The sequence below is a fragment of the Nannospalax galili genome, unplaced genomic scaffold, assembly GCF_000622305.1.
Source record: "Nannospalax galili isolate Female #2095 unplaced genomic scaffold, S.galili_v1.0 scaffold142, whole genome shotgun sequence".
Taxonomy (NCBI): domain Eukaryota; kingdom Metazoa; phylum Chordata; class Mammalia; order Rodentia; family Spalacidae; genus Nannospalax; species Nannospalax galili.
This window is the reverse complement of record NW_008348793.1, coordinates 200,956-212,326: the sequence shown is the minus strand read 5'-3', so window position 1 is coordinate 212,326 and position 11,371 is coordinate 200,956. Positions and strand designations below refer to the sequence as shown.

Below are 11,371 nucleotides of genomic sequence, written 5' to 3'. Positions count from 1 at the left end.
GAAGAAGCACGAGAGAGGAGCTGGGCCTGTGCACACTTGCAATCCTGGAGCTGGGGAGGCAGAAGCAGGATGACAATTACTAGGAGTTCAAGGTAAGCCTTGGCTAAAGAGTCAGTTTAAGCAGCTGGGGCTACAGGGAGGCCCTGTCTCAAAAAGAAAAAAAAAAAAAAAAATGACAAGAAGAGAAAAAGAAAAGGAGGTCTCTGCTGAATGGATAAGAACTTCTCTGGGAAGACAGGAATGAAAGATCGCTCCTTGATGGGATGATGACTTCCCCGGGAATGTGGTAGCTCAGGGGCTGGGCAAGAGTCTTGAAAAGAACACGAGGTCTGAGAGTGTGAAAGTAGAGAGCTGAAGGCAGGCAGCGGGGATGGAAGGTGGGAATAGGGTACGGGCTGAGAATGACGAGCAGAAGCGGGGCTGGCGGGGAAGGAATGGGATGGAAGTTGTCAGAGGCACAAACTGTTGGTACGGTGCAGGAGCAGGAAGCAAGGGCTCTGAATGATCTATGCTCCTTGGTAGAGGCTGAGAGAAGGTAAGAAGCCAAAATGAATTTTCACAGGGTTGAGCAGGACTTTATTTTCAGTTCCCAAGCAGACATCGCGGCCAGAAAAATGCAGCAAAGTGAGAAAGATCCCCCCAAAGTGAAAAGCCAAAGATAGGGCTTCATGAAAACAAACAAGCAAAGAAACAACGAAACAAGTTCCCACTAAAACCAGACGGTACAGACCAGTTCAGAGTGAAAGACTGAATGGAATATAAAGCAAACCCTGGGATTCGCCAGTGCAGAGCCCAGGCCTTGCTGAGGAAGTGTCCGCCTCTCAGCGTTAAAATGGTGGCTGAAGAAACGGCTCGGTTTAGGTTCAGGACACTGGCTTCTCTAAGGGAGGATCAAGGGACTGGTTCCCAGCACCCATATGGTGACTAACAGCTGTACTTAACTCAAGTTCCAGAAGATCCAAAGCCTTCCTTGGGCCTCCATGGGCACTGCAGGCATGTGGGGCACTTACATATGTGCAGACAAAACACTCATACACATCAAAATAAAAACAAATAAAATACTTTAAAATACTCAGTTGTTTTAATATTTGGGATTTGCCTTTACCCAATCATGGTGACTTTCTACCTTTTTATCTGTGTGTGTAGTGGGTTGGATTCATATTTGGCATCCTTGCTATAAGCATGGGATCATCTGCACTTTGTTGTGCTGTGTTTTCTTGCTCTGGTACACAGATATCAACCTCTCAGTAAACCTCAGTATTCTCCATCCACAGCTGTGAGGAAGGTTAGTGTGCAATAACATACTTTCAGAGTATTTTTGTGTACTTTGAGTATGAGCTTTCTTTTTCTTGTTAAATATATTAGGATGTGATATTCTATCTCTACTGTGTGGGGGAAAATTACATAAGATTTTACTTTAAATACTTGAAGGAATATACTATTTTATCTCTCCCATGAGATTTTCTGTGTCAAAGGTTTTAGTAATAGATTCAATTTCTTGAATAAATATAAAATATTACAACTTATTTCTTCCTTTGTTAGTACTAGTTGGGTGTGGGTTTTAATTAATTTGCTTTCGAGAAATTCCTTAATTTTATTCAGATTGTCAAATTTATATTCTAAGCTGTCCTTGGTGCTGTCAAGTCTGTAGAGGTCCCTCTTCTCTAGTCTCAATGTTAAAATAGTATTTGTCTTGGTCAGTCTTGCAGTGCATTCGTGAACCTCACTGATCTTTTCAAAAGAGTGAATTCTATCTGCTTTACCCACTGATACTCATAGTTTTTACTTTACATTTCTTTGTTCGTGTCTTGCCTCTTTCCTCTTGTGCACTTTCAGATCTTATTTTCTGTTCTTTTTCTTGCCTCTTGAGACGGAGCCAGAAACAGTAAAGCACAACTCGCCTCATCTCCCTTGTAAGTCACAATTGTAGCCATGTAAATTTTGTGTGTTTGAATTGAAATGATTTATTCTTTCTTAGCTAACACAGTTGGGTTTATGTAATCACAATGTGGCAATATGATGATAATACTAACAATATGAGCACATTTTACTTTTCATCTTAGGCAATAGATGTGTAGCTTACTTGATTGCTATTGTCTCCTGTTTTCCCAAACTCATCTCCCCTGGAACCTTCAGATGTAGCCTCATCTTGGAATAGGGTCTTTGTAAATACATTCTCATTAATCTAAGGTTGTAAAGGATTGTGGTGAGCCCTCACCCAATGACTGATGTCTTTGTAACAAGAGAGAATATTTGGCACACACAAAGAGAAGAAAACCTTGTGAAGATGGAGGCAGGACCTGCAGTAGGACACAGGAGTTTTGAGGATAGTGGGCCACCCCAGAATCTTCAAGGGATAGACAGGGGTGGATTTCCCCTGGAGCCTCCTATGGGAGCCAAACCGGTGAACACCTTCAGTTGGCTTCTGTCTTCTCACCCTGGAATTGTGGAAGTGTAACTCTGCTCTTCCTATTTACGTTATTTTGTTATGGCAGCTCTCAGAAACCAATTTATTAGCTAACCTCTATAAAACATGAATAAGATTTTCTTTGAATTTGGACTCACTGACTAGCATTTCAAACAGAGTTTTATGTTTTTCTTAACCTACCATTTTCAGCTTTAGTTTTTTAAAGTGTTTGGCAAAGAATGGTGGAGCAATTTGAGTGCAATTACTGAGATGTTCAGTTCATTCTCTCATTCTTTTTTTCTCCAACCATTTGGAATTATTCACGTGACATTGCTACATAGCATAACTTAATTTTTATAAAAACATCCATCTTTGCTACAATGTCCTTATGATTGATTCAAGAAAGACTAATTTTGGAGCTGTTAAATCAAGACTGATCTGGATCTGTTCTCAGATCTATTCCTTTCTGATTTCTCTCTGAACTATTCCTCAAATAAAGAACTTCCTTTATTTAAACAGAATACTGACATGATATGGGAATGGAATGATGATTTGGGGAGTTTTGAGGGGGTATTTATTTTTATTTATTTTTATTTTTGTGTGTTATATCTGCGTGTGTGTAAATGTACCCATGTCATGCAATGCTAGCGGAGGAGGGAAGAAGGCATCGGATCCCCTGGAACTGGAGTTATAGACAGTTGTTAGCCGCCACCTGGGTGCTGGGATTCAAACCCAGGTTTTCTTCAACAACAACCAGTGCTCTTAACCACTGAGCCATTTTTCCAGCCCCAAGAATTTTTGTTTTAAAGGATCTCTAAATAGTGAAGAAGTCTTCCTTGTCTGATCCCTACTTACCCAGAACAGCATACAAACCACAAACAGATGTTATCAACCTAAGTTTACTTGTTGTTTTGCAACATTTATTATAGGCAACACATTGTTTTCAAAGTGTTTCCAAGGCTGCTGCTTTCAGCAAAGTTTTTTAAGAGTGTCTAAGGCTGCTGCGTTCAGCAATAATATTATCTCAACACACACACACACACACACACACACACACACACACACATGTCATTCTGGGTTGGGGCAAGGAACGGTTATGAGGGAGAAATAGGGAATATAGTTTAAAATTCAAGCTGCCTGTTTAGTTTAGCTTTAGGCATTGATTACATAGGTGGTCCAAGGCCTAAAAAGATTGTTTACATTGTTCTTATAAAGGCCAGTTTAAATTTAAACAAGGTGATTTACACAGTAGGCAGGCAGATTGAATATATAGTGATAAATGATCTTAAAACTTATGGGGTAAAATTCCCATCTGTATCGGAAGGCATTCCAAGAAGTTATTCCACAACATCAGTATTCTTTGTTCTACACAATATTAACTTAAATAAATGGTTGAAGTAACCACCTGTGTGTTGGTAAGCATGTAACTGAAGGAGCTGGTGATTTGCTTGTCATGACCCAGCAGTCTCATGGAAATGAAGTGGAATTACAAACCTGGGTACTCTGTTGTGTGGAAAAAGAAAGGTATTTATTGGGATCACATCAATTTAGAACAAGGTAGGGTGGACAGTAAGGATGGAGCAAGGGATCCCTGACAGGTGGGAAAACATGATTGTGGTGACCCTCGTCTCATTGACTGTGCCAAGCTTTGAATTCTAGGCTGCCTTTTTTGAGACAGTTACATCATTGCAGGTCTCCTTCCTTCAGTTGCTGGGTGACTTACAGGAAGAAACACAAACAATATTATTTTAGTATGATAAAAATAAAAGTAGTTAGGAAAGTAGTGCTTCCATAAAGAGAGAAAACAAACAAACAAACAAAAAAACTCTATGCCAGGTGAGTGGATAGACCAGGGCTTGCTCTAGCTTCTCTCTATGATATATTTCATAAGGTAAAACTTGCTTGAAGTGAATGTCTCTTCTGTACTTAGTAGTACATAAATATTATAATTAAAAGGTAAAATATACTCAACACTTAAAATATAAAAGTACACATTATAATTATATTTCGGTGTTCTCATTTAATTCCCCGGAGTGTTTTTTATTCTAAATGTTTATCCTTTAATTGGTAACACAAAGCATAAAATTTATCTTATATATTAATGAATAACCATAATATTTTATACATTTTTCTAATGTTTAAACTTAATTAAACATATAACCTCAAACATTTATTGTTTATGATAATGACTTTCGAAATACTTTTTCTCATTGTTTGAAATATACAGTACACTATTGCTATCTCAGTTACTATACAAGAAGAGACCAACATTCCTTGCCTCTGTCTGTAACTTAGAACCCCTTAATCAACCTATGCCATTCACATTTCCTCCCTGTTACCATAACTATTAGTATTCATGAGTCTACTGTTAACTTCTCGAGATCAATTCTTAAGATCGCAAATGAGTGAGATTATGCTTTGATAATCGTCTTGTGCCTGCTTTATTTTACTTAATATAGAATCTATAGTTCCAACTGTGTTATTATAAATGGCAAGGCTCTGTTATCTTTTATGACTGAGTAGTATTCTATGACATACATAGATAAAAATTTTCATCTTCTGTTCATTTGATAAAGGCAGATTCTTTCCAGTTCTGGTTGCTGTGATGAGATGAAGGTGTGAATGCAAATGTCTCTCCCACACAAGGGTGTAAGTTTCTTTGTGTATTGAGATTGCTGGAGCATCTGGTGGTTAAATTTTTAATTTTATGACAGTCTTTCTTACTGCTTCCTTAATGGCTGTACTAATTTACATTCTCACTAATAGTGTGCAGGTAGAGGTTCTTTTTTCTCCACATCTTTGTTAGGATTTGTTATCTGCAGTCTTTTTAATCATTTCTATTCTTACTTAAGTGAGATGGCATGTCCTTGTGCTTTTGATTTGCATTTTCTTGATGACTCACGATGAAAATGTATTGCTTTAATTAATTCCCTATTATTTTATATATCAAAAATTGATATAATTTTCAAAAACTGTCCTTTTAATTTTTATAAATTAGGAGTTAAAACAACAACAAAAAAAAAACCTTAACAATTTAGGTCTGGAGAAATGGTTCGGTGGTTAAGAATACTGACTGCTGTTACAGAAGATCTGGGTTCTGTTCCTAGTGTCCACATGGTGGCTAACAACTATAAGTAACTCCAGTTTCAGGGGATCTGACACCCTCTTCTGGTTTCCATGGACATTGCATTCATGTTGTGCACTTACATAATACAGGCAAAACACTCATACATATACATTAAAAATAAATACATTGAAAAGAAATTTTAAAAAACTAATTGACAAATATAAATTCCTCATTTTCCCAAATACTTGCAAGTTAAATTACCGTAATAATTATTAAGCATAAAACCAACTAGAGTACCAAATGGCAATAGTTCTCCAAGCATTTCTATTTTCCGTGGAGTACTCTTTCCTAACTTAGTACCCTTTTCACTTTTCCTTCCTGAAATTGAACCTTCTCTGCCAGCTACTGGGATTTGTGTTTTGAATTAGAGTCATGCGTTGCCTTTAGGAATAGTTCCACTTGTTTGCAGTCCATGGCTGGTTGTTCTCCTCATGTCTCAGGTTTATCCTGTGTATTTACAAGAACACAAGAGACCTCAAGACACTGGTGATAGCCTCTTGTGTGTGTCTTCCTGAGAGAGCTAATAAGTTTCCTTCCAACTAAGAATAAGGTGTGTTGTGTTGTTTCTTTATGGAGCTGTTGTACTGCCTGGGGTATTCCCTTTGAACCCCCACCCTGTCACACCAGAAGTAACAAGTGCCTCTTATTTCCAGTATTTTTATGATTACGCGTTCAAAGTATTTCTAAACTAAAAGGGGCAAGATTGACACAGCAGAAGAGGATATAGAGTTTTAAAACATTGAAGTGAAAAATAATGAAATTACTAATTATAAGAAATTACTTAATCTTTTTGTCTTTTAAAATTACTTTTTGTTTTTGTTTTTGATTTTTTAAATTTTTGATAACTACATGATTAGAAGAAGCATTTCATTACAGCTTTAACATATTCAGTAACACACTCCAGAGCAAGAGTACATCTCGTTCACAAGTGGCTGTAAGTTTCTAGGTTCACAGTTGAATTAATACACTTATACAATATTGAACTCAGTATAAGCCCTGTAAGACATAAAATTGAATGAGTTTTAACCTTTAAAAAAAGATCTCCATTTCATTTTAGAATATGTTGTTCCTTGAAGAAAGAATCATTGTTTTTGCTACTAACACTAAGATGTTGGCACATGCATCTCTAATCTGTATGTATCTGATAATTACTAGTCATAATCGGTTGCACTTGGATCCTTGGCACCTGTGTATGTCTATAAAGTCATCAGGAAGATTTCAATGGTAATGTTTATCACCTCTACTAATTAACATGACATAAATTTCTATGCTTCCTCCTCAAATATAGTACATTTAAAAAAAATTTGTGTGTGTGTGTGTGTATGTGTGTATATATCCCACAGAACATCCCAAACCATCTTATTCAACTATACACCCACTTCCCAGATGGTACCCTCCCATAGCCTCCCTCTCCCCACTAGGGCCCTTATACTCTGATATCCCTGCTACTGTCTGCTATGTTGTCAGCACCCCCAGCCATTCCCCACTACTTGTCCATCTGGTGAGTCTAGTCAGCCTATCTAGAAATTACTTAATACTTTGGAAATTGTTTTAGTTTTTTTAAAAAGGAGTTGTTAAAAGATTAGGAAATTAATGAAAAAAATAAGGATTGTGTTAGAACTAAAAATAAATTCTGAAGAACGCAGCTTTTCTCAATACCCTACTCTCATCTACCCTTCTCTGACCTTATCTCTTTACACTTTAAAAAAATAGACCTCTCAGGGACTGAAGAGATGGCTCAGTGGTTAAGAACACTGGCTGCTCTTGCAGAAGGCCCAGGTTCCATCACTAGCACTCACATGGCAGCTAACAACTGTCTGTAACTCCAGTTCCAGGGGATCCAACATCCTCTTCTGAACTCTGTGGGCATACAGGACACAGTGTACTTCCATACACGCAGGCAGTATACTCATACACATGAAAATAAAAATAGTAAAAAACAATTTTTTAATTAACCTCTCCTTCCATTTCTTTCTCTTACAGTCCCCAACAAGAGCAAATTTTTCTGTCAAAGAAACAAATTGTTACGGATGCCTTTTTCTAGTGTCTGTAGGAAGAACAGATCCTGATACTATTTGAATTGCCTGAACAAAGCTAGAGCTGAAAACGTCATTTTTCCTTAATCACACTCTGAACCTCTGAAATTTAAAAAAATATTTCATTTTTATTTGTATGAGTATATTGCTTACATGTGTGTAAGTGCACTTGTGTCATAAAACGCCTGCAAAAGTCAAACGAGGGCGTCGGATCTCCTGGAACTGGAGTAACAGGTGACTTTTAGGTGCCATGTGGGTGTTGGGAATCGAACCCTGGTCCTCTGAGAGAGGAGCTAGTGGTCTTGACCACTGAGCTATCTCTCCAGACTGACCTCTGGAATTTTGTAAAGAATTTTATATCACCCTCCTGACCTATAAATCAGAGCTTTTAAACTTTTATTAATTCAGAATTTCCATTTGTAAAGTTGTCTGCCTCTCCCATGCTTAGCTTTTTATCAAAGGGAAAGATCTTAAGTCTGACCTTCTGCTCCCACTTAAGGAAGATCTGTACAAGAAATGTAAGTTGTCTATCTTACCTCTGCTAACAGCTGTACTTTTGAAAGTACAGCTTGTTTAGTGCTATGGAAGAAGTATAAAATATTTGTTTATAAACTTTTCTTTTTAATTTTTTTTTTTTATCTTTTTGAGAGAAGGTCTTCCCATAGCCCCAGCTGCCCTGGAACTCACTTTGTAGACCAGGCTAGTCTCAAACTCACAGAGATCCACCTGCCTCTGCCTCCCAAATGCTGGGATTACAGGTGTGAGCCATCACACCCAATTATTTTTATATATGGATGTATACATATATTATCTACATGTATGCTTGTGGTTTTACATTGATTACATGGTAGTAAATGGTTGATAAGTGGGTATTCATGAAATTCAAATTGCTAGTCTAAATTAATCTTATTTTCCTGTTGAATAGGAGTTGTAAGGTAAAAGTCTTACTTCTGGCTCTCTGAACAAGTTAGGTTTGGGGACCTGTCCTAGTATAATAATTAAAATGTAGTAATAAATAAATCAGAAAAACGGAAATTTGATTGACATGACGACATTTTGAGGGGCAAATATAAAGGTTCATGGCTTGCCCCAGATCCATTTTTCAGATGATAATACGAGCTTTAAATTTAAGAAGAGGAATTAATGACAAGGGACAAGAGCTCTGTACAGTTAACTAGTCCTGGCCAAGCTGTGGCTCACTTGATCACTGAGTTCTAGTTGTGTAGGTGATTCAAGCAAGTCTGTATCATTTGAGGAGACTAGCTGATTCTCAGGAGATGATAACTCCTGTTTAAGTGTATAGCTCATAATGGTGAATGGTGCCGCAATCTTGTAGTGACCCTGCGAGTTTCTGCTGTTCCTGAATACAGCTTAGCACAATAGCTTCTCTCCTTTACCTCTGCAGGGGGATAAAATAATATAGGTAGACATTCCCTGACTATCATCACTGGACAGAGTCAGACAGGCATCTCACCCAAAGTAAAAGAGACAGACATGAAATGAAGGCAGGGATGCCAGACTAATCCTACTTTTGGTTGCCTTATGGATAGAGTGAGGAGTCAATGCCTTTTTTCAAAATCTTATTATGATAGGATTTATATTTTTGACAAATTGGTTGTTTTAAATTTGTTGGTAAGAAATAAAAATTTTCCAGAACTGTTAACATATTTTCTCTGTGCTTATAGCTCTTAGATTCTTTTTTAAAAAATATTTCATTTATTACTTTTATTTTATGTGTATGAGTGTTATGCCTGTATGTAAGTAAGTGCACCCATGCCATGCAATGCTCGCTGAGAACAGAAGAGGCTGTCAGATCCCCTGGAACTGGAGTTATGGACAGTTGTTTGCCGTATGAGTGCTGGCATTCAAACCCCTATCTTCTGCAAGAACAGCCAGTGTTCCTAACTGCTGAGCCATCTCTCCAGCCCCAGCTCTTAGATTCTTAAGCTATAACTTCCAAAGTTTTCATATTTCAAAAACAGCTGCCTGTATTTTCATTAAAACATATTTATTTTATTAAGGATTTTTTTCTGTATTTGAGATTTTTATATAGCAAAAAAGACAACACAGAATCAACAAGCACAAGAAATATTCAAAAGTTATAGGGTCTGCATTCAGCCTGAGTCAATGTGCCTGTCATTGGTGGCCATGTTGGGATGACAATTATCCCCCTGATTTCCCAGTGCACCCCCAAAGTGGACTTTCCCCAAGACCAGCTGACCATGCTCACCAGGTGGATCCGGGAGGCAGGCACTGAGGTTGTGAAGGCCAAGGCTGGATGAAGCAGAAGCCCACTTCATGCTCTCCCTGGTGGATGCCATCAATGGAAAGGAAAAAATGGTTGAATGTTCCTTTGTTCAATCCAAAGAGACCAAGTGCACCTACTTCTCCACACCCTTGCTGCTGGAGAATAAAGGCCTAGAGAGGAATCTGGACATCCACAAAATCACCCCTTTTGAGGAGAAGATGATTGCTACTGCTATCCCTGAGCTGGAAGCCTCAATAAAGAAAGGTGAGGACTTTGTCCAGAACATGAAGTGAGGTTCAGGCCTCAAGGAGCAGGGTCACCCTAACTTATTCAGGCTTTACGTCACTGTAAAGTCATTTCAGAGAACTTCGTACTTCAATTTGGTTCAATGGATGGGTGCTGAATCAGTGTCCTCACCCTTCCAAACTGTGGTTGGTCTGTTGATGATAATAAAAGCAGACTCTTTAAAAAAAAAAAAGTTGTAGTATAGGATATATTTTTGTCTAAAAGGCTACAGATAAGAGGAAATACTTTTATTTGGGAAAAGATTTTTGCATGGTATGGTAAAATTCTTTCCCAAGATAAAACGAATAGTTTTTGCAAAATGCAATAGGGGAGATGAGACTAAACAGAAGGCTAGAGTGTAAGAAGGCTTGTGAAAGATAAAACTTAAAGCATGTGATTACGTTCTCTGTAATGAAAGATCATTATATCTTCTTCGATCGAAATTGAATGCACTGGTATAAAACAAAAGCCCAATTTTCTACATACAACAATAAGAATTTACATTTATAAAACTTGGCTTAAACAACATGTATTTCATGCTTTGTCTCTTCTCCAAATGGGTCATTTAAAACTGGACGATCAGACTTTATCCTTTTTATATGCCTCTGACATAAGGAGAAAAGTATGTCCTGGTGCTTTTCGTAAGTGTTCCTGTTGAACTGAGGCCTTTGCTTGTCAGAAAGCAACCATCTTAACACCAGTAAAATCCAGGGGTGGTGGATGAGCACAAGGACAGTTTTCCAAGTGGCCGGGAACCTGCTCATATGAACTTATAGCAATTGTGACAGCACGCACAAGACTGATGCCAACTTAAATCAGACAAAAGCCCAGCACAGAACTAGGAAAATGAACTAGAAGCCCCAATCTTAACTAAGGAACTATTGGTAGCTGACGACTGCTGGGTGGGAGAGAGTTGATCTGTAAGGCATGATGCTAGACGGGCTGATTGGGCTCCAGTGGATGAACTCACACTGAGAGACACCTGAGAACAGAAACTTGACTCGATAGGTCTTAACATATGATAGAATGCATGAAATCTGTTGTGGGGGTATGGAAGTGGTGCAGACAGAGGAGGGGTATAAATATGATTAAGACATATTGTATGAAATGCACAAAAATTCAATAAAATATATTAAAAACAATTACGTAGCAATCATAAAACTTATTTTACTGGAGAAATATTAAAATCTATTTGTAAAATTGGGCCTACTGCACAAAAATCTTCATTTTGCCCATGATATTAGTCCTTTAGCTTGGTGGATAAATTA

At 37.8% G+C, this 11,371-nt stretch overlaps 1 pseudogene; it reads left to right on the top strand.

Moving 5' to 3' along the window:
• Positions 1-401: 401 nt before the first annotated feature.
• On the top strand, positions 402-10,111 carry LOC103744313 (annotated as a pseudogene).
• The last annotated feature ends 1,260 nt before the right edge of the window (positions 10,112-11,371 follow it).